General features: G+C 36.2%; 1 pseudogene; it reads right to left on the reverse strand.

Annotated features, from left to right (window-relative positions):
- Positions 1-333: 333 nt before the first annotated feature.
- Positions 334-27,982, reverse strand: part of LOC120096514 (endogenous retrovirus group K member 6 Gag polyprotein-like) — a 40,283-nt pseudogene continuing 12,634 nt past the window's right edge.

Below are 27,982 nucleotides of genomic sequence, written 5' to 3' on the forward strand. Positions count from 1 at the left end.
AGCTCAATTTTGGGCGGTTGTTAAGATGAACCACCAAATATGCCAAATCATTACCAGTGGACCCCATGGGCCCCTTGGTATCCTGTATTGTGGTTTGGGAGCACGGAAGGAGTAATAACTGTGCTATTCTATCTCCTTCACTTATGGAAAAAACCCCATCGGGACTTGAACAAAGAATCTGAATATCAAGAGAGTGCTGAGCTTCAACAAGGCCTGGATGGACAATCAGTCCTTGTAGGGCGAGAGATCCTCTCCCAAGGACAAGGCCTATGGTTCCTGGGGGCAAAGGCCCCACAGTCTGAGCAGGAATTGGCTGAATGCCCAGCTGGGGCATTAGAAAGAAGTCGGAGGCGGCACACAGGTCCAATTTTGTGTCACCTCTTGGGGAGTCTCCTCTGTCAGGGTCATGGCTTTCTGAAAGCGGTTCCCATATCTTTGAGGGCCCTGGGACCGGGGGCCCAACGATCCGTTTTTTGACATCTCATTAGGCTGAGCTTCCAAGGGAGGGAGTAGTTTTCCCTTAATATCCCTCACTGAGCGGCACTGGTCAGGCCTATGGTAGCCCTTGCCACATCGGGCACAGATAGTTGCAGGCCTCCTGTCTCCCTTGGTTATCCTACAGTCTCTTTTTAAATGGCCCATTTTTCCACATCGAAAACATGATCTTGTATCTGTCCCTTTAAGGGGGCGTTGCCGGGACTGGAGAATGGCGGCCGCCAAGCCTGCGTTAGTAAGAGGCCCGCTGAGTTCTCTGCAGACTCTGAGCCAGTCCTGTAATCCTTTGTTTTTTCTAGGTGCTATAGCCGCCCGGTATTCCTGGGTGGCTTGCTCGTAAACGAGCTGTTCTATGAGCGGTGCTGCTTGCTCCTCATCACCAAATATTCGTCCAGCAGTTTCTGTCATTCTGGCTACGAAGTCTGAGAACGGTTCCTGAGGTCCCTGGATGATACGAGTAAGTTGATTATAGGCCCCGCCTTTCCTAGTGAGTGCCTTCCAGGCCTTAATGGCCGAGCTGGAGACTTGAATATAAGCACCCCAATGGTAATTAGCTTGGTCCGCTGCGAAGCGACCCTGTCCTGTCAAGAGTTCAAACGTCTATTCTCGCTGCTCAGGCGTTAACGCCGTGGCATTAGCTCTGGCCTGTGTTTGAGCCGCCTCATACCAAAGTGCTTTCCATTCCATATATTGGCCCATGTTCACAAGGGTCGCTTTTGCAATCATCTGCCAATCGGCGGGTGTCAAATAATTTAGAGCCAGCCTTTCAAGAATGGTTAGGGTGAAATTGGCTGTAACTCCGTACTTTCTGACAGACTCCGCCAGCTCTTTTATTTGGTTATATTCGACTGGGGCATGAACCCGCTCACCCTCCTGGGTTTCAAAGACCGGGAATGTCATCCGCAGCTTCCTTCTCACCCTATCGGGGACTAAAGAGAATGCGCAAGAGCACGCCTCATACGGAGGGGGTGCGGTTGGCGACTGCCGCGGCAGAAGCTTTTTATTACCTTTCTTTTGTTCCTCGGGGTGATATTTCTCTTTTTCATATCTAGCTGCTTCCTCATCTAACTCAGCCTCCTCCTCTGAATCTAAGATTCCATTCTCAGAGCTACCAGAACTGTCGAGGTTCAGCGCTTCTAGCTCTTTCACAGGGTATATGCTGGCTCCCCCTCCCGGTTGCTGTGTAGAGAGGGAAGTGCCGGAATCTGAAAGCTTTAACACTCCCTTATCCGCGGACTTAATGGGAGGGCTCTTTTTCTTTCTCAGGACGTCCTTTTTCTTACGCGCGTCTAATCTCTCACCACGTTCAGTTTCTGACATACTGTCTCGAAATATATCGAGTGTGGTCTGCCCTCCTACAACTGCTGCCTTGCACACTTCATCTGCTAAGCAATTTTTGACTAGTTTCCATATGGCTTTAGTTCCTAGACGCAGATCTTTCTCTGCCAATTTTCTGTCTAGGTCCCTTCCAAGTTTGTCCCATGAGGCAATTGTAGACGAGCCTGAGCAGGCAAACCACGGAGCCACCCTGTCCACTTCTTTCACAAAGTTTTTAAGTGTTCTTCCTCCAATTTTAATGTCCCTCTGCTTTAGCACCGTTTCCAGAGCCGTGATCACAGACTGTGAGGATCCCATGGGGGACCAATAATGCCCAGCGGCTTATCTACGTCCGTCTGACAAGGCATGAGTAGAAACAGACACGCCGCTCTCTAATATATGGGAGTCTTACGCGCACTTCCCAGGCGGTGCTATCGCGTCCCTGCTCCCCAACAGTAAAGGGGAGCTGCGCGAAGCTCACTTATTTACGGTAGACTGAGACGCGCCTCCAGCTGCTGTCCTTTTAGCAGCGGAAATGGTGAAAACAGTACATAATAATAAGAAAGAGTAGGGTGGCTCCGAGAACAAATACCATAGCCTCAACAAATCCTTCCCAAGGCGGCGACAACCCCAGACCAAAATCCAAGAAAGGCATGCCTCTCTGAACGTATTTTTTTTTACCTGCAGTTCTGAATCCTCCTTGTCACCAAGGGGTCTCCGGAGGTGCTGATGAGATCTTTCTTCCGGGTTTCGGCACCAAATGTCCCATGCTACGTCTCGCCAGCAAGAATGACGCAGGACACAAAGGATCCTTCTGCAGAAATAGCTTTAATGCATCTTGAGAGCAAGAGCACAAGCTTACAATACGGAGACCCCGAGTGAGGGAAAGACCATCCCTTATATAGGAAACTATCCTCGCCTAGGACATGTCACTCTCTGGCTGGTCGCTGCCAGATGTGCCAGATGACGTACCACAGCATACGTGTCCCCCTGAGTGAGGAATTTACCAGGCGCTTGCGTATTGCCCTTTTATTAGGTGCATCCTGCCGGATATCGGCGCCATCTTACAATGGAGAATGTGAGGACGGTCCTCCACAATTTTTAATAGAACAAACACAAAAAATCAGCATCTAAAACTAATTTTAAAGTAATATGTAATGGTCTATAAATGTTCTCTGTGTACTATCAATGAAACATATAAAGTACTGACTAGTGTAACTTAAGTTTGATACTATCATTGAATTAACTTTTATACCATAAGAATATTTGAATGCTGCATCAATTTTTCAATCATAAAACTTTGAGATAAGTGATATTTTCTTGCTGAATATGTGTTCTTAGCATTTAACTTTCTATGGTATTTTTGATGACTGTGGCTGGTATATTAAATAAATTGAAATTTAAAAATACTTTTTAGACAGCTTTGGAGATATCTTAAATTTGTAACATTTCCAATGACAGTTGGTAATATATGTAAATAATATTATATTGCAGAACGTTAGCTCATGAAAAATAACTTTATAAATAATAATATGTTGGAAATATATTTGAAACCTTGGGCCTATTTGTATTATGAAAACACAATTATGAACTTTTTTGACTACATCAAAAGAAATGGAATCACCTAGTCAATGTTCTGCTACTTTATCAAAACTCTTGAGGTTGGATTTATTTATGAGATCAGTTTATTTGTCTGACAATTGCAACAGAGAACAGGACTGTTTCATGGCAGATGACAATACAAATTCATGTTAGTATAAAAGATCAAAGCACAAGAAGGCATTGCAGAAGGCTGTAAGTAGAATCACCATTTTTACAATTACTCTTTTTAAAGAAGTAATTCAGTGTTTCCACAAAGCTTCATCATTCTCTTCTGAATGAAGTATTCACAAAGTCATAAGGACCCCTCCCTAAGCCTACCCTCTTAAAGATAGTAACAATTTCATGCTAGCCCTTGCACTGGAAGACAAAACCAGCGCCACATGGGCTCTTCTAGAACATGACAAATACAAACTAGATTATTGCTTCAGAAAATGTGACATTGAAAAGGGGCATTACATGTGTAATGACAAGACAATCTTGACCATCTTTTTACAGTATCTGTAACTGAATCTTGTAATATATAGCTAACAAGGTTTCATATATGTCTGTTACTTTCATTACAAAACAACAGATAATACTACTAACACACATGTGAAAGATATGATATTTGTTTTATGGATGTTTCTGTTTTGTCTTGGCATGACATCAATGTTAAATATAATATAATATAAATCAGAATTTATATTAACAATACAGCTTAAATGATCGTCCTTAGTTTTTCCATTCTGAAGCACATCCATTGATCACCACATCACTGGTGTTGGTTCTCATGGTAATTGAACTTATTTTCTTGACAATGTCTTTGTGTCTAATGCCCTTTGATTGGAAAGGTGTCTTGGTTAATTATATTTGTCTGTTTGTTTATCTTTCTATCTTCTTCTACATCAACCAGACTCTAATTTACTGGGACTTAGCCTCTGTTCTCTGCTTAAATTGTTGAAAGAAGCAGCACAAAGGCCAGGCCTTTATAATAATCAGGAAAGAGAAACCACTCATCTGCTTTTAACCTTTGGTTTAGAACCATATCTTTTGGGTGTAGGAACTTTATTCTAGGAACTCAGTCTTTTATGATAAGAGTTATGGCTTTAGAGTAAAAACATCTCCATTGCGTAAAAGGCAAATCTTTCCAAAATCACTACTCTCTTCAGTAATTTCATCCTTCAATTTGATATATTAATGTACATAGGCTTACTATTTATTAACTTATTTTGTCAACTTCCTTCACCTTGTTTTGCTAAATTTCCTTCTCCTGTGTTTTCAGTCATATTTAAAATGCTAATCTTTAATCCTTGACACTGAGAATAAATATATACTAGCTTCACTCACCTAACTAAGCTGCAATTCTGACATTATTAATTCTGTCAAAATGACCACTGCAATAATTTCACATTTTTAATGCTTATTACTCAAATGATACAGAGCTAAGCTCTAGATAATCAGAAATTGTAATCGACATCGAATCATCTATGTCAAAATAAATTACGAGTCAATATTATCGTGAAACATCACAAATGTTGCCTTCTTCTCTTCATATTTTTTGATGTCTGATGAAATTGTGTCCTAAGCTTTAACAAAAATGAAGGACAGCTTTGAGATAAGCATTTTCTTCCCACAGAAGGTGAGCACAAAGTACTAAATAAAAGTATGCATTTTACATCGATTTTCCCTTCCCAGTGAGAAAAGTTGTTTAAAATAGCACGATAAAAGCCTTGTAAATTATTTGCAACAAATTTTCCTCATAGTAATGCTTCTTGGAAATGCAGAGGTTATCTAGCTTTAGTATTATCTTCCTGGCTTGCAGAGTCCTCTTTTGAAGATGGCCAGTCCCAGCATGGATTTATGTTACTCTTTTACCTCCTACTGTCAGGTTTCTTTCAACTTTTACCCTTGTGAGCAAGTGGGAAACATCTGAAATTCAGAATGTCTAAGAATTGTGTGCAAATTTTATTGTTTGAAAATTAACGGCCCCGTATGAAATATCTTAAGGATCCACGGAATAATTGTAGTGTTCCTAATCTCTTGTTTAAAAGGCTACCCGAAAGAAAAATGGTCACTTTCCAGGAGTAATTTTTTGTATTTTCCCAACCTTTGTAGAAGGATGCTCTCTGAACAGCTTCACAGAATACTCTGCAAAACTGCTGTTACACAAAGCAGTTGCATATTTTAACATATTTAACATCCTTTGTAACATTATAACTTCGTATCATTATTAACATAGCAGATAAGGGAATAAAAGCTTACACACTGAAAGAGTTCTTACAGGGCATCAAAGCACCGAGTGGGAAAGTTGCGATTCAGCAGCAACCAGTTGACTGCTGGTGATCTGACAGCTTTCCCACTTTTAGATAATTATCTTTAGTATATAGCACTATAGTTCACGTACCTAATAAGTTAGCCTAGTTAAAAAGTTAAAAAATGTTTTATGACAGTGTATTCCGAGCGAAAAACAGTTGGAGTTGTACAGAATGAATAAGTTTAGAGATAATGTGCAGCATGAATAGAGTTAATAGTAGGACATTATAGGTGCAAGGTTAATATATATGGTGTACTGTGTATCATGCTAAAAAAATAAAACCTATAAGTAGGTTAATTTACTTTAATATAATTAATTGCACATATATGCATATATAGTCACTGTTTTGATTATGTTAAATAACAGAAATCCTGCTAATAAATTATTTAAGATAATATATTAAATTTTAAATATTATAACAAAAAATGTGAAATGGAAATATGAATGGCTATAGTTTTTTGTTGAGGGACTAAGAAGTTTTTTAGTTTAATATTAATTATTGGCAGTTTTATTGTTTTAGTGCAATTCTTTAAAATATTTTTATTTGATTGGCTTCATAATAAACATTTTTCTATCATCATTTAACTTTCTCTTGATGTCTGAAATTCTTTCACCTCAGTTCTACATTCCTGAATTTTCAAAATATTCTTACCAATGATGCATGAAGCTGAGCATTATGTTTCTAAAACATAAAAGGAAGCAATTTAAATAACATATTAAAGTGTTAAATGCATTATATTGGTTTAGGTAAAGTACTGATATACTTCCAAAAATACATTCATGATTTACCTAGATTTCAAATACAAGAGGACCACATTTTAAAGAATGCTGGTTAAATTGAAGCACATAAAATACAAAATAGCTAGAAATAAATAGGTTTAATATTATTAATGTAGAGGTTGTTAATAAGGAGTGGAGTATAAATAATAGAATCTCTCACTCAATATCAAGATGTTATGTCTAGCATAGAACATGTCTTTCAATGCCATTAGGAGTATTGTTGGTATGGTGTGTTGCAGTAATATATTGTTACAATGGTTTCTTCCAGCACAGCAACACATCATTCAGTACGTAAAAGATGTAAGTTTCATGTTGTGTTGAACTTGTATATTAGATTGTGAATGGTTATAGCACAGTTGACTACATGGTTCTAGTGCCCTGGGCAATCTTTTCTGATTTTTTTTTTTTTACCAGGTGTGGAAATAGAAGCTGAGAAATTGAGGATGTGTATGACTGGGCCACTTCTCTGTTTATTTCCCTAGCTTAGACTATAGAAATAGACATTTACTATGTTTCACTGATCAGAGCAAGTGGCTATGTCTGCCAGGATTCAAAAGGTGAAAAATGGATTTTTGCCTGTTGGTAAACGGAGTTCTAAAAATAAGCTACACTGGGGATGGATTTGGAGAAGAAAGAAAATGTCCTTGGTAGAATTTTTGCAGCTAACCTAGCACTGTAAAGATGCTTGTTCACACTCGTCAAGCTTTCTGTAGGGAGATGTCAGCTAAGATGATTTCTGTAGTGTTTCACTGACCTCTCACACAGGTGCAAGGAATGATTACCAGGTTTGACCATGGTAGTCAACAGTGCCAGGGCCAGTATAGCCTTGGTGGGGACTGAATACAAGATTCCTTCCCTTGGGACAGAGCCAATAGATTTAAGCCTCCACAAGAGTCTAGTGTCAATGGCTGATATAGCCATAAGGCTTGTTTGAATAAAAATATACATATTTATGTTACATTCCTCATTTAGGGAATGTCCTCCATGTTGATGTTAATGACTCCATGATAATCAGAGACAGCAGAAGTCCAGGAGGCAAAGTGTGGCTAATATCTTAGCAAAATGATAAGAGTTGGGGACTCATGTCTTAGCAAAATGATAAGAGTTGGAACCATCAGTACAGCTTAAAGCTGCGGAAAACAGTGAGTTCAATATATATATACACTTTCTCAACAATGCAAATAGGATACAGTATGAATTGGAGGAGGGGCTCCATGAATCTAAAGGAATGTAGGCAGCTGCATTAATGAGCCAACTTGTTAGAAAGATGTAAATGCAGGCAGATTCCTGAGTTCAAGCTCAGCCTGGGACTGAACTAATCTAGGTTCTTGTTTGTTAGAAATTATGATTTCAGAACAGGGTTCTACCCAGATAGTTCATCATCTGTGATTAACTGAGTCAGGCAGGTCTCTGAATTTTCTTCAAAGTTAAAAGAAAATGTGTGTTTTTTGCCTCTTAAGAATTAAGGGTCTGGGTTTATAGTACACTGAGTCATACAATAATAAAAGGGAAACCTTGAGTAAATGGCTGGATAGCTATTCAGAGAAATATTTTTAGAATAGCAAGAGAGAACTGCTTGGACAGTTGGAACAAATAGAACATAGGAGGAAAGAGCTATCTGGAGATCTCCAGAGAAAGCAGATCAGAGAGATAAAATATTGAGTAGAGAGAAAGAAAGCAGAACAGAGAGAAATCAGGCTTTAATGTTGTCTCTAGCAGAACATAGGCCTCCAGCTTAGACCCACAATTTAACTTCGAGTCTTTTTTTTCACTGTCCCTAGAAAATCATTCCTCAGAACCCTTCTCCAAGCTAAGGTGGATTCTTGCTACAAAAAGTATTGTACTTCAGAGATGCCAAGAACCAATACCCAGAACCTGTGAAGGTGAGATGAGTAGGGTAACCTTAACAAAAGGGGAATGCTCAAAATCACCTTTTGATTCTAAAAGGGCTCCTCAAGGGTATCCCATTATGTTTCATTAGGCCCGTAATGGTAATAAACATGGGTAATTTGAAATAAATGTGCTATTCAGTTAACATTAAGGTAGATAGAATATCTAGGGTTTATTGGATATATACAGAGTAGTTGGAAGAATCTTTATATGTTCAAAAGGGAGACAAGGTAGTCAGTGATCTATTTATTGATGTTAGGCCCTGCTGTTTCAGACTTTGAGGAGTATAAAGAAAGAGTATTGCATTCAGGTGGTCTCCAGAACAAAGTAATAGCATGAAAATGATCTTCCCCTGACTCTGAAAGCTTTCAGAAAGGCGTGTTCTGCGCCCAATTCCTTGATATTCAGTTCAGCCAGAACTGTGTGTATACATGACTAACTGAACAGCAAGATAATGTTTTTTGTACTGATTTTAATCCCTACAGCTGTGGCCATACTAACATCAGGGTGAAAGGCAAAGGAGAGAGAAGACTCAAGCTCATCCTTCCATCTTCTTTCTTCATCTAGAAATGGTGTTTCACGATTACATCATTATATATTGTTTGTGTTTAGTTTGTCTTTCTAAAGAAAAGCTTCATTTGTCCCAGGAATCAAAGCCTCTGGCTAAGATTGAATACATCCCTTAAAGACTTTTTTACAAAGCAGTTAAAGTAATGAAGCCAAGCAACTAGAGATAGATTCATTTTATAACTAACTGAAAAATACAAGGTAAAACCAAACCTACAGGTAAGGAGATTTCTGACTTCAAATAGTGGAAAAGAGCGAAGAATTTTTTAATCCCTGAATTTAAATGCGAATCTTTGATTACTTCATTAGGAATGTTTACACTTGGTGTAGCTCTGCCTAGAGGATACTGAGACATGCACTGTTGTGATTACACAGGGAAAATCTGATGAAATAAAAGCAAATATCGTGGATATAAATGGCACTAACTTTTCCTGAATCTTTGCCTTTACAAAAAAAAGAATCAAAATGAAGTGAAATTATTAAGGAAATAAAAAAAAACATTAAGGAATATAGCAAATAAGAAGACTGAAAAATATTTCCATGTAATTTATATTATATATTATTTGGTCTAAAATAAAACCTACCTGTTTTATTTTCCCCTCCCCATTCTTCTTTCTCTCCTTTTTTGCGAGCATGTGCCTACAAGGAATTTCTTATTTATGTTTCTTAAACTATTTGGAGCTAGGACTGGCAAACAGTTACCTGCATTAGGACTTACTTCATTCCAATTACCTGAGAGTATGACATGCAATGATGAAGGTCCTTGAAAACGTTGAACAGAAATAATTAGCTGGGATAACTGCTGGGTGCAGAGCCTGTAGCAGGGTTGGACTGCAGTGAACAATGAAAAGCAAGATAAGAATTATTCCAAGACAATTCTAGCAAGTAAAAAGGAGTCCAAGAGAGCCTGTGAACTAGGTGTTAAAGAATGTTTAAATGTACCATGGTGAGTTCTGCTTTTCAATGTTGCCATGTCGTGCATCCACCTAATAAAGAAGCATCTTACATCATTCTTCCAGTGCTCACACATGCACTCCTGTTTTACTTAAATTTATATTTTAATTACTTTACCTATTTCCATTTAGTGTATATATATTATGCATAATATATAGTATATAATATATTAGGATAGAATATTTATTATCTATTATATGTAAGCAAGCAGTGTTGTAAAGACAACATCAAGACACACATTCCATTGATAGTGAAATGATTTTATTCAAGATGAGAAAAAGAATAACCAGCAGGCTCAGGAGGATTTTTCCATGGCTGCTTTTCAGGGACAGAGAGAAAAAGCTATGAAAGCATCAGTCTTGGAATTACCAGAACTCTGAAAGCAGAGAATATAGCAAAAATGGTGCAAGAGGCCTAATGATGATAAGGATTTTGTTGCAAAGGGAAGAGAGTGGGTTAACTGGAACAGCCTAAGAACTAGCATGGGACTCTGATCTGTTGGAGGCTTGTTTGTGTTAATGGAGAACTAGATGTCCTTTCTGGAGATTGCACATTGTAGGAGCTGATAAGAAACAGTGACCAAGATTATTATATGATTTTCTGGAGAGCTAGTGGTTCTTGAGACAAAATAAGCACTTTCATGGCCTGCAAACAGAAAACAACTATACAACATTTCTAAAGAAGGTTGAATGTGTACAGGGTTAGAGTCCAACCTGATCTGAGCCAAAATTTTAATTTGTTTGAGCGGGAGGTGGAGTTGACATTATGTCAGTGTAAAAACCTACTGATATATGTGTGTATATACTCATCATAAACGGCAGTGATGGATAGAAATTTGCACTTGAAATTATTGACATCATACTGCCTAAGATCTTCATCATTTCACAACCTCTGAGTCAACCGATTTCTAACCTGCTTGCTAGTGATTCTGGTCAGGATAATCAATGAAACCCACTGAAGTGTATTAATATCGTGATCTTATGACCAAGCTTATTATATGATTTTCTGGAGAGCTAGTGGTTCTTGAGACAAAATAAGCACTTCCATGGCCTGCAGCTATTTTGCGGATATGATACTGAACAGAATTTTGAGCCTTTAACCAAAAACATTTCACTTTTACAGTCTACAGCCATTAGAACTACTCTGGGCCCAGAATTCATAGGAGACATCTGCTCTTAGCATCTGTGTAGAAGTGACATACTCCTTTCCCCAATCTTCTTCCATATAAGTTATCTCACTGCATTGTTTCTCACAGACATGTTTGAAAAGAAGAAGCAGGAAATATGAGACCTTACTTTTCTTCCCCCTTCACTGCATCTTTTCTTGTTTCTTTGGATTAGAAAAGAGCTGGAACACATCTGAAGTCTTAGGAATTTAGTAATTTTTATGTGTAGCATATTTTATACAACTGATGCTTCTGAAGAGGCTATTCATGTTGAATACATACACCAGACATTTAGTGATGTAGCTCTCTTGAAAGCTTCAGTTGGTGCAATGTGAAATGTATTGGGTAAATACAACAGAAAGATAACCAAATTAATTTTATTTCCTTAATTATGAAATGTAACATATTTATAGATCTGTTTAACAATCTCAAGCTTGATATTTTCGTTAAGAATATGAATGAAAAGCAGAACAAGCAAAGCTATTATTGGAACTGTTCTATAGTTTGAATTTTCCTTAATTATAAAGAGATAACAAATTTTAAAACTTCTTTTTTGTGATATGGTTCAGACTTGAGTGTATAATGTTTGAAGTCAAGCCTTAATTGGATTCTAATTTGGTTCATCAAAATTAGATAAACAAAATTGGTTATCAAGTAATTTGGAGTGATTCTTTTACAAGTCTTTTAAAAATAATGTATATGATCTAACAAAATAAAATAATCCGTATAGGAAATGAAGACGGGAATATCTGTATTTTCAAAAGTGTAGTTGTTTCGATTGACTCTTAACTTAGTAATAATGTATTTTTAAATAAGATGCATAGGCAAGGATTACAGAAAGAAAGGTTAAAGGGTTGTGATCTGCACCATGAGTGAAAAAATGCACTTGAAAATGAAGGGACAGCCCTTTGCTTAGCTTTTCTCTGTATTTTAATACAAATGAGATATCATATTGTTTCTTTACTTCAGAAGCCTTTCTTTCATTTTTTCAGTGAAGTCATGTGAGGTGGAAGGCAAAATCAGTCTAACACTGCAGCTGTGCGAACACACTGCTAATTCATGCAGAAGCATAGAGAAAAACACATGTGTTTGAGAGCTTTGATTCAGATACAGATGACTATGGTACTCAAATCTAAAATATTTTATCCTTGTTTCTTTTTTTTTAACTCATTCCAAACCCCCTCCCTTAATTGAAACTACATTTTTGTCTCATATAATATACCCCATTTATGATTTCCCTCTTTCTACTACTCTAAGATTGGATATTTTTTAAATTTACATTTCAAATGTTATCACTGCCCTTTATCCTTGTTTCTTATATTTTTGGTTGTGAGCCTAGCCTTTAACGGCTGAGCCATCTCTCCAGCCCTATCCTTGTTTCTTAAAACATTATCACTATTCTGGCAGACATGGCCCTGAAGAGATGGCCCTGAAGTCATCAAAGCAGGGGAGCTGTCCCTGTCCCTCAATGACTCCAACATTCCCTGGCAAAGGAGGTCCTGTAACTTGCCTGAGTATCACAGTGAGCTGACCTTGCTTGGTGAGATTGCAGCAACAAGAATATGATAGTAGGAGATCTGGCCCATTCCCTTGCCTCAGAAGAACTCAGGAGAAGAGTCCCTGTACCTCTTGAAGGCACCAATATAGAGATGGCCCTGCTGGTATGGGTGCACCTGAGTCTATCAGAAGGGCAATAGAGCAGAAGAGCTGGATCTGCCCCCTTCTGATCTTGTTATTGAATATGTCACCCTGCTGGCATGGATTCAGGAGTGCTTCTAAATTTACCAGTTAAATAACTACCCAGCCTCAGATTCAGGACTTTGACTTGGATGACCCCAACATCTACCATCAGTGAAGTCCTGGAGCAGTTGAAGGGAATGGTCCTACAGATCCAAAGCTGCAGGATCTCCAGGACATACGGTAACAGCAGGATACTGGAATGGAGTCCCAGTGAGGACTGATAGTGTAGCCAAAGTCAGAGGCCTGGAACCAGACCCAAGTCACACTGTAATGAACAATTAAAGGCAAAGATTTGTGGACAAAAGAGTATGTTTTAAGACACACTACAACTTCCACAATGAGGTTTTCTTATTTAACTTGTTAAAATTTTTTTAAATCATTAAGAATTTTATAAAAACAATCATTATTTTACAGAAGAGTAGGACTTTTGGGTTGTTAGGGAAAACTATAATTTCATTTTACAATCACTTTTGAATTGTTTCTTTTATTGGATATTTTCTTATATCCAATAGAGGGCTAGTATACAATATATACAAAGACCTCAAGAAGTTAAAAATGGGGTACAGAGCTAAACAAAGAATTCTCATCTTAGAAATATTGAATGGCCAAGAAGCACTTAAAGAAATGTTCAACATTCTTAGTCATCAGGGAAGTGCAAATCAAAACAACCCTGTGATCCCACCTCACTCCAGTCAGAATGGATAAGATACAAACCTCAGGTAACAGCAGAGGCAGGTGAGGATGTAGAGAAAGAGGAACACTCCTCGATTGTCAATGGGATTGCAAGCAGGTACAACCACTCTGGAAATCAGTCTGGCAGTTCCTCAGGTAATTATACATTGTACTACCTGAGAATCCAGCTATACCACTCCTGGCCATATACTGAAAGGATGCTCCAACATGTAACAAGGACACATGCTCCACTATGTTCATAGCAGACTTATTTATAATAGCCAGAAGCTGGAAAAAACCCAAATGTCCCTCACCAGAGGGATGGATACAGAAAATGTGATACATCTACACAATGGAGTAAGACTCAGCTATTGAAAACATGACTTCATGGAATTTATAGACAAATGGATGGAACTAGAAATTATCATCCCGAGTGAGGTAACCCAATGACAAAAGAACACAAATTGTATGCACTCACTGAGAAGTAGGTATCAGTCTAAAAGCTCAGAAACCTAAGAAACTATTCACAGACCATATGAAGCTCAAGAAGAAGGAAGAACAAAATGTGGATGCTTCTTTCCTTCTTAGAAGGGGGAACAAAATACTTTGGGGAGGAAATACATGAACAAAGAATGGAGCAGAGACTGAAGGGAAGACCATCCTGAGGTTTTACCACCTGGGAATCCATCCTATATGCAGTCACAAAGCCCAGTCCCTATTAATGACGTTAAAAAGTGCTTGCTGACAGGAGCCTGATATGGATGTCTCCTGATTTGCATTCTTCTACATGCTGACTAGCATGTTGGCCCAGCATCATTTGTTGAAAATGCTGTCTTTTCCACTGGATGGTTTTAGCTCCTTTGTCTAAGATCAAGTGACCATAGGTGTGTGGGTTCATTTCTGAGTCTTCAGTTCTTTTCTCTTGATCTACCTGCCTGTCTCTGTATCAATACCAAAGAGTTTTTATCACTTTTGATCTGTAATACAGCTTGAGGTAAAGGGTTGTGGTTCCCCCAGAAATTGCTTTATTGTTGAGAATAGTTTTCACTATCCTTTAGTTTTTGTTATTCCAAATTAATTTCCAAAATGGTCTTTTTAACTCTATGAAGAATTGAGTTGGAATTCTGATGGGGATTGCATTGAATCTGTAGATTGCTACTGGAAAAATGGCCAGTTTTACTATATTAATCCTGCCAATCCATGAGCATGGGAGATCTTTCTATCTTCTGAGATCCTCTTCAATTTCTTTCTTCAGACACTTGGAATTCTTGTCATACAGATTTTTCCCTTGCTTGGTTAGAGTCACAAGGTATTTTATGTTATTTGTGACTATTGTGAAGGGTGTCATTTCTCTAATTTCTTTCTCAGCCTGTTTATCCTTTCAGTAGAGGAATGCTATTGGTTTGTTTGAGTTAATATTAAATCCAGCCACTTTGCTGAAGATGTTTATCAGGTTTAGGAGTTCTCTGGTGCGACTTTTGGGGTCACTTATGTATACTTATTTTTCCCTTGTGGAAATTGTGATGGTAGAGTGCATGTATGAAGAGAAGGTAAGATAAGTAGGATTTAGGTGCACAATGGGAAATTCAAAAAGAATCAACAAAAAGGTAATTAATAAAAAGATGAAAATGAAAATAATATAAGAAAATATATAACCTCAACTTTCCTCCATATTTATCTATGAAAAAGGAAATATACATTTTCAGTTTTCCTATTGCTGATATTTTTAACTTGGAATATATGAGAAAGATATGTTCTACCCAGTACAGTATCAGAAATAGGATAACTACTACTCAAAGACGATTATTTTCATTTTCAAGCTTTAAAAGGGCAAATTAGCCAGGAATTGTAGTGACAAACAATTCTAATTTAAACACATGGAAAGCTGAGGCCAAAACATTGCTGAAAGTATGAGCCAAGTGAATTTTTACTAAGTGTGTACTATAGTCTATGTGGGAAACTACTTTCAAACATAGAGCAAAAGAAATTTGTCTTTAGCCAAGCTATATTCCGATATTTTCTTTTTTATCTACTGAAAAATTTTAAAACTTTCATCTATATTGTTTAAATAAATATATAAGACAAAATTCATTGAGTTTCCATAACATAATTAAGTTTTTATGAAACCTCTCTGTCTTCATATAAATAAGATATAATATTGCTAAAAAACTAAATGTTGCTAAGTTTCCAGTAACTGGTGTGTGTGGTGATGCCACGTATCAATCCAATGGTTTCTGTCAATTTCTATCAAAATACTCATAGGAGGAAATACAGAGATAAAATGTGGAGGCAAGACTGAATGAAAGGCCATCCAGAGACTGGTCCACCTGGGGATCCATCCCATATATAGTCACCAAACCCAGACACTATTGCGGATGCCAAGAAGTGCATGCTGACAGGAGCCTGGTGTAACTGTCTCCTGAGAGGCTCTGCCACAGCACGACAAATGCAGAAGCGGATGAGAACAGGGTCCCCAATGGAGGAGTTAGAGAAATGACTGAGGTAACTAAGGGGGTTTGCAACCTTATAGGAAGAACAACAATATCACCTAGTCAGATAACCCAGAGCTCCCAGGGACTAAACTACCAACAGAAGAGTACACATGGAGCAACTCGTGGCTCCAGCAGCATGTGAGGCACAGGATGGGCCTTGTCAAGCATCAATGGGAGGTGAGGTCCTGTGAAAGCTCAATGTTCCAGTGTATGGGGTAATGCCAGGTTGGGGAGGTAAGAGGGAGTAGATGGGATTGTAGGGGAACACCCTCATGGAGGCAGGAAGTGGGGGGAATGGAATGGGGTCATTCCGGAGGGGAAACCGGGAAGTATAACATTTGAAATATAAATAAAGTAAATATCTAAAAAATAAAATAAAATAAAAGATAATCTATAATATTGAACTTGTTACAGTGCTTAATGTATGGTATGTAATAAACCATTGCCTCATTTCAGGAGAAAAATAAATCTAATGAAGATTATTAAACAGAATACTCTTATATTTCTTCATTGGCAAAAGTAACATTTGTTAATATATTTTGCTTGCAAAAAAACAAAGTCTAACTTTATTTAAATAAAGTTTCCTCTTGTCCTTTAGCACAATGTTAAGAAGGGCAAGAAGAAATCTCAATTACTTTATACTTTGGCACTGAAGTACAATTTGATCTACATAATTGACAGTCTGTACACACGTAAGAAACTCCTCAATGGCAACCTGCATCTGTAATAAAAGACAATCTAGTCGTTTAACTTAGCATTATTGACCCTTGACAAATTCACTCATGAGACTGCTCCACTTACTGGAAAGCCTCATAAGACTTTCTATAAACTGTTGGTACATTTTTTGCTATCAATAACAACCTCTGATTCATGCTTGGGTTGTGTGTTCATTTGGTATCTCTGTGCTTACTTGACTATTAGCAACATGTGCAGAAAACCCAGGTAGAAATCACCAGAAAACAGATCCTTGTATTTTTCTTTATCTTCATTATCCACTTGCTGGATATCTTGTTATTTAAACTACATTTTTGTCTTCTGGCCCCCAGGAGACTTAAGCATGAAATTACTACCCATAGGAAATCTGTGCTTAACTGTGAAGCTTTGTTTTTTTCACGATCTACTGAGCTGCTCTTATAGATTAAGCTCAGGTAAAATTGTCAATGTATAATATGTATGTATAGGATTATGGATTTGGACCTTTGTCATCAAAGATATGAATTGTATGCCTTTGTATCTCACATTGTAGTGTCTGTATTCTAGGAAAACCCAGACAGATAATACGCCGACAAGAGCAATTATTACTTTATTGCTATGGTGTATGTTTCACAATTGGGTGCTGATTTCTGATCTATATAGTGTTACAGCTAAAAATTAATATTTTGAATGATCTAAAGCCCAATCAGTTGGTTTCTTGTAAAAAAATCAAGAGTATTCAACATTCCGAGTGCTAAGATCAGTACTTCTAAATGAAAGTGCCTCACTTTAAAATGATCTCATTATTGTTTTTGCCTCCATCTCTGACACACATAATATACTAATAATTATGAATTTTGGGAAAAATATCCAATTTATCTCATTAGACAGGAAACCAAAAGTAAGCCTGAAGGTATGATAATAGTTAAAACAGAATGTCAAATTGAGTAGATTTATAATTACATGGGATTAATAAAGAAACATCCCTAGAAATGCAAACATTTCCAGAGAAAAGATAATCCACAGAGCCTCTTTCATAAATATAGTTTTAACCCATCAGTGGATATCTAAAATTAAAATACCATTAGAAAGTGGTTGAACTTTATGCTATGTTGGAAAAAAGACAAAAATAAAAGAAAAAGAAAGAGGTCAATGTGTTGGTGTTTCCTTTTACCAATTTAAAACATTTTGCAGCTTTAATGTAAACCATGTTGATCTGCTATATTTTCCTTATTTGGAGGATAAAATCCAGGGCAAAATAAACCTTTCTTCTTTTAAGTTGCTTTTGTCTGGTAGTTGGTGTTCAAAACGAGAAAACTGACTAAAACATAAAGAAGTAGTCATCTTAGGAGAAGATTGCAGTTACTGCTATGACAGAACCTGATCATATTGTTTTAAGACGTTGGAACTGCACTGATTTGTGGAAGGAGGTTTGTTTGTTTGTTTGTTTGTTTGTTTGCTTTCTTGTGTTTGTTTTTTATGGGATGTATACAATAAATGGGCAAGAATATGGTAAGTACATGTGAATGTGAGGTTCTGGTAGTATGTCAGAATAGCTGCAAACTAATAACAACCTATACATTAAAGATCAGTCTGTAAAATGAATTAGTTTTATTATAATTGTAAGTGGTAAATTAATCAGGTGGCTTTCTTTCTTGAAATTATATTCCCAATAACCACAGAGAGAAACCAAGATTTATTTCAAGCTGTACCTAAATAGCTGGACAGTTAAATTATTCATATTAACTCCTAATACTAATTTGGTTATCTTCCAGCCCCAACCCCAACCTCCACCCCAGCCCCAGCCACAGACCCATGATTCTTGCAGTTTAATATCGTTGTAGCTCTATCTGTTTCAAATGTTTTTCTCCAATGTGTCTTCCAGGAGTTTCTCCTCCTTGTGGTCTTCAGAATCTCCCTCTTTCTTTCTCTTCCCCCACGACTGGCAGAAGTTTCTGCTCTATTCTTTCTTCTGCTCAACCACTGACTGGTCAGCATTTATTGTCATGCTGGTCATTTTGGTTCATAGGCTTCACCACTGGGTAGTACCGTTGGTTGCATCTCTCCTCTGAAATTTTTTACAGAGCATTCTGGAAGAAAGATTTCATGTCTGATCTAGTTCATCTCTTCTGGGCCCTCTCTCCAAGGGATATGACCCATATCACAGAGCAATAGGTGGTCCTTTAGGAAATTGTGTTTGCAAGACCAATTATAAGCACACATTTATAACAAAAGCATATATAGCATACTCAAGTACACTTAATAATCTTGCTTATTTTAGATACCGATGGCTAGGCCTGAACTTTTCTGTAGTATCATTAAAGATATATATGTATATAAGTAAAGGACCAATGAGATGATGTTGCATGAATGTTTGGGGGAAGATATAAATGAACAACTATTTACCTAAGAAAAGGCACTGATGACAAAGAAAGCTATTCCATTTAAGTCTCATTTAATGAAGGATGGAACTTATGGTAGTTATAGGAGCATGGAAGGCAAAAGGCAAGTGTATCATCAGGAATCCCACCCAAGTGTGAACAAAAACACATGAGAGCTGGAAACCAGGCATCAAAAAGGCAGATCTAACTAATGTTTCTTTATGTGGTCCCCTAACCCTTTAGTGTTTACAGAACTTTCAAGGAGAGCGCTGTGAATTCCACTATTTGGGCTCCTTCAATCTAATAAATTTTATTAACTATCTGAGTTTTTATTTTTACCTTTTTTCAGTCTAAATTTTGTATGGTTATATGACTATGTAAGTGTATACTATCTACTTCCAGGTGCCTGCGAATACCACAAGAGAATGTCAGATCCCAACAGAGAGTTATAAAGAGCCTTAAATGAATGATGGGAATGAAACTTGGGTTCATAATTGTTGAGCCATCTGGCTAGTCTCAAACTTCATGTTTACAGTCCTCATTTCAGGTATGAGGTAATGTTTCAACTGAGAAGAAATAGCTTGTAGCATTGAACTGTATCTAACACTGTTAGTGACACTATACAGTGTTCAAATAAAGTGTCTTTCCAGCACAGTAATCTGAGAAATAATAAATAACTTTATATAATATAATATACAACATTTAAAGACTTAATGCTAACTCTAAACAGCTGTGTGTATGTAAGAACACAATAACTAGGCAAATTTATTATTAACCAGCACAGATTATTTATCAGAACAATTTAATGAGGTTAGCATTATCACCTGATTTAAATTATGAAGAGGACACATTCTCCAAAAGCATGTTCTTCACAGTGTAATATGACCATCATGACTAAAATTTAGTTGATGTTTCTTTGGCTTTAAATTACTGTTATTTTTCAAATTATATTTTAAATTGTTAGAATAAAATACAAATGTCTCAGAACTTTTCAGACCCATTGATTAACATGAATTTTTTAATTTGATCTCAAATTAGAATTAATTTAATATAAATCTTAGATAATGAGAGTTCATATTTTAAAAGGACAAGGAAAATGCCTTAGCGCTTCAATTGCTATGACTAACCACGATGACAAAATTCATCTCTGGACAAAAGGGGTTATTTCATTTTATAGCTTGGAGTTCATCATCCAGGGATGTCTGGCCAGGAGCTCAATACAGGATTCAGGAATTAAAGCCTATATCATAAGGTGCTGTTTGCTGATTTTGCTCTTTTATATCATTCAGAACCACCAGCCTAGTGATGAGACTGCCTACAGAGACATTGGCCATCCCATACCAATATATCACTAGGAATATTCACCATACTCTTGCCTATGCACTAAATGTGGTAGGGTATTTTCTCATTTGAAATTCCTCATACCTACAAGGACTATAGTTGTGTCGAAATTATATGTGTTTACATAAAAGTAGCAAGCACTGAAAAATAACGAAAATGTTCCATTGTGGTATAATAGGATATTCTTAAAGCTAAATTAAAAAAAAATCTCTTTACTCTAATTTCAGCAGATATGTAAATTTAATTTAGTGAACAGTAATCAGTATGATAATCACAAAAAGAAAGCAATTCACAAATCCCTGAACTAAAGTGAACACCATCTAACATCTTCATAGACTTGAATAATAAAAATACAAAGGGACGAATTAGCCAACTTCTTTCTTCTTGCTTAATTTAAGTCACCAGTGAGGTGTAGCTCGCAAGATAATGCAATCTCAAGATGGATAATGGAAGTTAATTGTCTATGTAATGGGAAATAATATCCCCATTGGATTCTGTTGGTTAGGACACAAATGAATTTATGAAATCACTTTTGAGTACCTTGAAATTTACTTGCATTCCTCTTATAAATACCAACAATTTGTTTTACGTGATTTTTATGTATTCTTTCACTATGGACTGTGAATAACATGAACACAAGACCATGACTTAACTAATTTCATGTCATTGGCAATTACTGGGAAACATTATCATTAATATTCGCTTAGTAAGGCATCACATTCATTGTGGTATATACTTTTTTTTCGTGGCCCTTTGCCAAATCATAGCTAGTTTTTCTACCTCTGTAGTCTCCATCATTAAATAATTTTTCAAGCAATAAAATAACTTCTCTAAAGTCACACACTCACTACTGACACACTACTAGACACATTCGTTTGACTGATTATAAATTTACATTCATAATTTTTAAATAAATAGAATGTCCTCTTATATATAAAACAAAACAAAAGAAAATATTTATGAAGAAAATGAATGTTCATTTCTAGCAGCAATTTCTATAAATCAATTTTTGAAGGGTGTCATATTTAAAAAAAATAGTCTGAGTACAAGCACAAAGAAGGAGGCTGTTAGAGACATGGTCAAGCTGACAGTAGTGTGTACAAGGAGAAGTTAAGGGAATGTAAATATTTTGAATTTAAAACAATCTCTATTAAACTGTTCAGGATGATGCCAAGCTTAAAAATCCAGCATTTGGAATGCAGAGGCAAGGGGATTGGCATGAATTTGATGGGTACTTAATGTGTTCAATAGTAGCCAGGATATAAAGTAAGACACTTCCCGAAAACAAAGTCTTCCATTCTTAATGATATATTATATATGTACATAATGTATGTGTCTGCATATGTATGTCTGTGCCTATGTACAATTTTGTATCAGTTTATATGTTTGGAAAGAAACATAGCCTTAAGGCAATTGAGAAAAAGTATATTTGGTTATTAGCTGCATATAGTGAGCAACTACAAATACAGTAGTATTCACACATAACAAATATGACTCCATTATATTATTTCCAAAATTATCAACAATAGCAATTGCATGTAATTCATAAAGGTACAGTAATAATCCAGGATGTGTCTAGAAGGGACAGCAAATACTAATTTCATTTCTGCCATATTATATGTATTATTTTTAAAGAGTCTTAAGAAGTCCAGGCTTGCCTGGAATCATTCTGTAGCAGGAGTAGCCTATAGGTCTTAATCTAAGTGCCTCCAGCTAGCAAATATAAGATAAAGGTTATCATAGGAGAAGAATATGTAGATAAATAGAAGAGAAATAAATATTGGAAATGAAAATTTACAATTTCCACAAATGTCTCAATGCCATACAACTGGAAAAGAATAACATTTTCTCAACGTACATCGGGGACAATTGGAAAAGCTATAAAATTAATGACATTAGCATCCCATTTCACAACATAACAAGTCAGTAATGAACTCAGGTTGATTCTTACATATACATTCAAAATATACAACAGTAAAACTATTGGAAAATGATATTATCAGACCATTGAAGCATTGAATAGACAATATTTATCTTCGTGTCAAATTACATTAATAAGGAAAAGAAAAGAAAAACTGGTTATTTTCAGGCTCCATTCACAACACTGACTGTAGAACATGAACTGAACTTAAAGGTTAGGGAAGGAAAAATCTCAAAATTAGGTCAGAAGTGATAACGAGGTTGAGAGGAGGGTTATGAAACAATTTGGGTAAGAAGGACAAATATGTTCAAAACACATTGTATTAACTTTTCAAAGAATTCAGAGATTATTGTTAACATGAAGCCCGAAGAAGAATTACACCAATATTAATGCCAAGATGGAAGAATGAAATGTCTTGAGAACTTAATCATATACAAAGGACTTTAGACACCTAAGGAATGCTCATAGAAGGATAAATGGTTTCCCCCTGAAAATCCCAAATATTTTATCTAATAGCAAATGGTCAGCCCTATAGTCATATACATACAAGTGATATATACATATATACATAATATGGATCGTGTAGGTTGTATATAAATATTTAGAAATTCAACAATTAAACACCTAGGAGTCATGAACTTGAGATATTCTGGGTGAAATTCATGGGAAGCACTATAAAAAGAAAGGGAATGGAAAACTATACTTTAATTTGCAAAAAAAAAAATAAAAAAGCTAAGGGACTTGTATATTATTCATACATAAATTCATGACTATAAAAAATGAGATCTAGAGGTACTAGAGATAACACTCAGTGATAGATTGACTGCTTACAGTTCATTGAGACCTTGAGTTTGATCTTCAGCAGTAGTAAAAATCATGACAATAACAAAAATGGAGAGGTAAAGTTTCGAACAAAAAAATCATAAAATTATGATTACTTACAAATGGCCAACAAAACCTTCTGAAGAATTTAAGTTCATTCATATAAGTTCAATAAAAACAAAATCTCCAGTGACATATTACATTGCACCCACTGTAAGACTTTTATTTTAATAAAAATAAGCAGTTACATATCTGCTGTAAGGGCATGACATGGAAGAAATGGAGCTATCACTACACATATAAGTAAAATACTGTCACGCTATAAAACAGCTCAGTAAAATTTTGAAAAATATAAACACATTGTTATACTGTGGGATAATAATATTCAATATAGGTAAGTGTGCATAAAACTTGAAAATAAACCATGGTGAAATATTTTATTCAAATGTTTCCAGCAATATTATTTACGGTAGTCTAACACACACACACTCACACCTACACACACTCTCTCTCTCACACACACACCACACACACACACACACACACACACATACACACTTTGACACACACAGTGAAACTGAGAGTTGACCATAAAGGGATAAAACACTGGTACATACTTAAATAGAGATGATGGATGAGACCATTATGCCAAATAAAGTCACCAAATCCCCCCAATTTATGATTCTATTTTAACAAAATATCTGATGTTGGTAAATGTATGTGGGCTACTGTCTAACAGGAGAGTAACTGGGCATGTATGATTGTTAAGGTATGTATAGCTTCATTTATGGATAATTAAAATGATACAAAATTTTATTAGTAAGAATTTTATAATCCATTTAGCATAATACAAACACTAAATTCATGAATTAATAAGGTTACTTTTGCATATATAGTATCCAAAGTATTTTATCACAATATTAAGCAATATAAATACAATGAGTATGATCTTATCCAAATACATATATCACGGTAACCCTCTGGGTTTCGCAAGATTTCAGACTTATGCTACGAATTAATTGCACAAATATCAATGGATGGAGTTTCCATCTTAGTGAAATCCTCTGTGCATGTCAGAAATAGTTATGTGCACAATCTTATTTTGATTCATTGTAAGGTCTTGCATGGGGTTTATGCCTGAAATATATCATGAATATATATCAATGAAAATCTTGAACCAAGAAGATGAGTGAAATCAAATTAAAATAATTACCAGCTGACAGTTTGTCACAAATATTTGCATATTTGCTTGTCTTAACTGACCTTTTGCTATTGTGTTTTTCACATCCCATTTGTAAGAGTAAAGTTACCTTTAAAGCACTCACTTATCTCATGCTTTGTATGGTTTGGTTTGGTTTTCTTTTATGAGATATGTTTTCTGTATGTTCCCTGGCTGTCCCGGAATTGGTTCCCTACGCTATGAACTGACAGACAGAGATGTGCCTTCTCCTTTTATCGAAATGCTGGGATTAAAGGTATGTGCTATCAATGCTTGGTTTCACTCAGTTGTTTTTACCAAGGGATGACTTATGATTTCAGGAAGTTTCTCAACCTCTCAAAATTAATCGTAGGTATTTATATACAGGGCAACCTCCTCAATAGACATGGAGGTAATAGGGAGGTGCTATTTTTTCTCTTGAGATTATAATTACATTTCTCCCTTTCATTTTTCTCCTTTCAACATTCCTCCCCTCCACAATTTACCTCTCTGTGCTCTCCCTTTAAATTTATGATTTCAATGTTTAATTAATTGGTATGAGATGCTCTTATACTCACACATAGAGCAAGAATCCTCACATAGAGGTTGATATATTGTTTATTGAAAGATGCCAGAAAAGAGCCACTCCCTGTATCTGCAGTAAGTTTCAGAACTGTTTTATTATTTTTCTTTTCTTACTCTTTTAATTTCTTTTAATTTTTCTCTACTCTGTTGCAAATTTCTCTTTTTGATGTTTGCCCCTCCTTTTTCTTCTATCTTCTCTACTTTTTCAAAAGGAGGAATCTCCAAGCAATTTTATATACTCAGTTCATTCTCGGATTCTTCTGATTACTTCTTTGTTTTATTTATTTTTATTATTTTTCAATTGGAGTTTCAATGTGTTATCTGGGGACCAGTAACTTGCCATCTCCCTGCATCATGCTCCTGAAATGGGGGATAACAGTCCTTTGAAACAACTTACAGAATCACCTTTTTTAAATTTAGGAATATATTTTATTATTTTCATGCATGAAATTTAAATACCTAACAAATACAGGATCGCCTTTTGCTTTTAGACAAAGAATAGACAAAACCTGACATAAGTATGAGTACATAAAAATATCTCAAAATCAAATTTATCATTAAAACATCTATAAGAAACATGAAATAATATTATTTATTTATTGAGTTGCTCTCCATGTTATTTTGGCTATACATTTTACGGGCCATTTCTTAGTTGACTGGCTTATTGCTGCATAGACATTCACATTCAGTGTGGTAAGAGCTGAGACCTGAGCTATGTTATGTTTTTTTTGCATATGGAGATTACTGAGAATAACTTTGAGATGATAGTGAACTTTCAATCTCTGGTATCATGACCTACATGTTTTCCTTTGTCACAGAGAGTAGCACTGAATTATGAAGCCCAACAAACTGCTTCTCCAAGACTCTTTGACTGACTGACTTGAATAGAGACATTGAACAGAGAATGCCGAGCACATTTTCATGTTGAGAAATCACATTTGTTTTGAGAACTCATAAATTTTGAAAATGATGCATTTATACTCCTGATAAATCAGGTTAACTCTATAATAATTATCTGTTTTGACTTTCCAAATTGACTGCATTATAAACACTCTCATTGAAAGGTGAACACAAGAGTACCCAGAGGCCTTTTCAATGGAGCTACAATTAGACGCAGCTATATTATTCTTTACCATGCTGTGCTTCCCATTAGTTGGTGATCAAAAGAAAAATTCCAAAGAAGATCAGTAGGATGCAAGATTGATTACAGGCTGATTCAACAGTGTAATCACTAGCTCATGCAATCTCAGCATGAATGGAGTCCCCAGAGAGCAGGTTGCTATCTGATAGTGGTGCAGAGGGGAGAAATCAAATGACTTCTAGAATGTAGATTGGTTCAGGTTGCATTAAACAGGAAAGGGTTATATCTCACACTGTCATCCATTCTGGCATCCGAGAACAGTGCATCTAAAACATCTCATTTCCACAGAAGGTATACATCAACTCTGCTATAGAGCCTGATTCAGCAACTCCTGGGAAGAAAAGGAAATTGCATGAGGGCTGTGTGAAAATAGCTTCAATTAATTACAGTGTGCTCTTGGTGCTTCATGCCAAGGACATAAGACTAATTTTGCATTATTATTTAATTTACATCCCTTAGGTTAGTCATTCTCCTTTAACATTGTAAATCTAAAATATAGAATTTTCTTCTCATTACAATTGTTGCAATAACTATTGAAGGGCATTGCAAGTATTAACTTAAGTAATGGAAAGAGATTAAATTGTGTGAGATTGGGAACTCTCCCAAAAACCCCTGTGATTGCAGATATGCTATTTGACTTAGTTTTTTTTCTTTAACAGGTTTATTTTGGAATAGAATGTTCAAATAAAATTAGTAATTTTTGTGATCTGTACAATTTAAATTTTTACCACTACCCATTATTGTGAGAGAATATACTTAAATTTTGTGGAATACATTTGCTGTGGGATATAGTCATTTGTGACAGAATGAAGATGCACTGAATACTTCACACAAAGAGATATATCTATGTATGTATGTATGTATGTATGTATGTATGTATATATATATATTGCTCATTAATTAAATAACTTTATTTTGCTTTATATAAAAAGCAATAATTACTCAGCTATCAAAAACAACGAGTTTATGAAATTCGTAGGCAAATGGTTGGAACTGGAAAATATCATCCTGAGTGAGCTAACCCAATCACAGAAAGACATACATGGTATGCACTCATTGATAAGTGGCTATTAGCCCAAATGCTTGAATTACCCTAGATCCCTAGAACAAACGAAACTCAAGACGGATGATCAAAATGTGAATGCTTCACTCCTTCTTTAAATGAGGAAAAAGAATACCCTTGGCAGGGAAGGGAGAGGCAAAGATTAAAACAGAGACTGAAGGAACACCCATTCAGAGCCTGCCCCACATGTGGCCCATACATATACAGCCACCCAATTAGACAAGATGGATGAAGCAAAGAAGTGCAGACCGACAGGAGCCGGATCTAGATCGCTCCTGAGAGACACAGCCAGAATACAGCAAATATAGAGGCGAATGCCAGCAGCAAACCACTGAACTGAGAATAGGTCCCCTATTGAAGGAATCAGAGAAAGAACTGGAAGAGCTTGAAGGGGCTCGAGACCCCAAAAGTACAACAATGCCAAGCAACCAGAGCTTCCAGGGACTAAGCCACTACCTAAAGACTATACATGGACTGACCCTGGACTCTGACCCCATAGGTAGCAATGAATATCCTAGTAAGAGCACCAGTGGAAGGGGAAGCCCTGGGTCCTGCTAAGACTGAACCCACAGTGAACTAGTCTATGGGGGGAGGGCGGCAATGGGGGGAGGGTTGGGAGGGGAACACCCATAAGGAAGGGGAGGGGGGAGGGGGATGTTTGCCCGGAAACCGGGAAAGGGAATAACACTCGAAATGTATATAAGAAATACTCAAGTTAATAAAAAAAAAAAAAAAAAAAAGAAATGTAAATAAGAAATACCCAAGTTAATAAAGATGAAAAAAAAAAAAAAAAAAAAAAAAAAGCAATAATAGCAAATTTTCAGGAAAAATATCATGAAGAAATCCTGTCAGTATACTATCAGATCCAGC

This window comes from Rattus norvegicus, chromosome 14 (assembly GCF_036323735.1).
Source record: "Rattus norvegicus strain BN/NHsdMcwi chromosome 14, GRCr8, whole genome shotgun sequence".
NCBI lineage: Eukaryota > Metazoa > Chordata > Mammalia > Rodentia > Muridae > Rattus > Rattus norvegicus.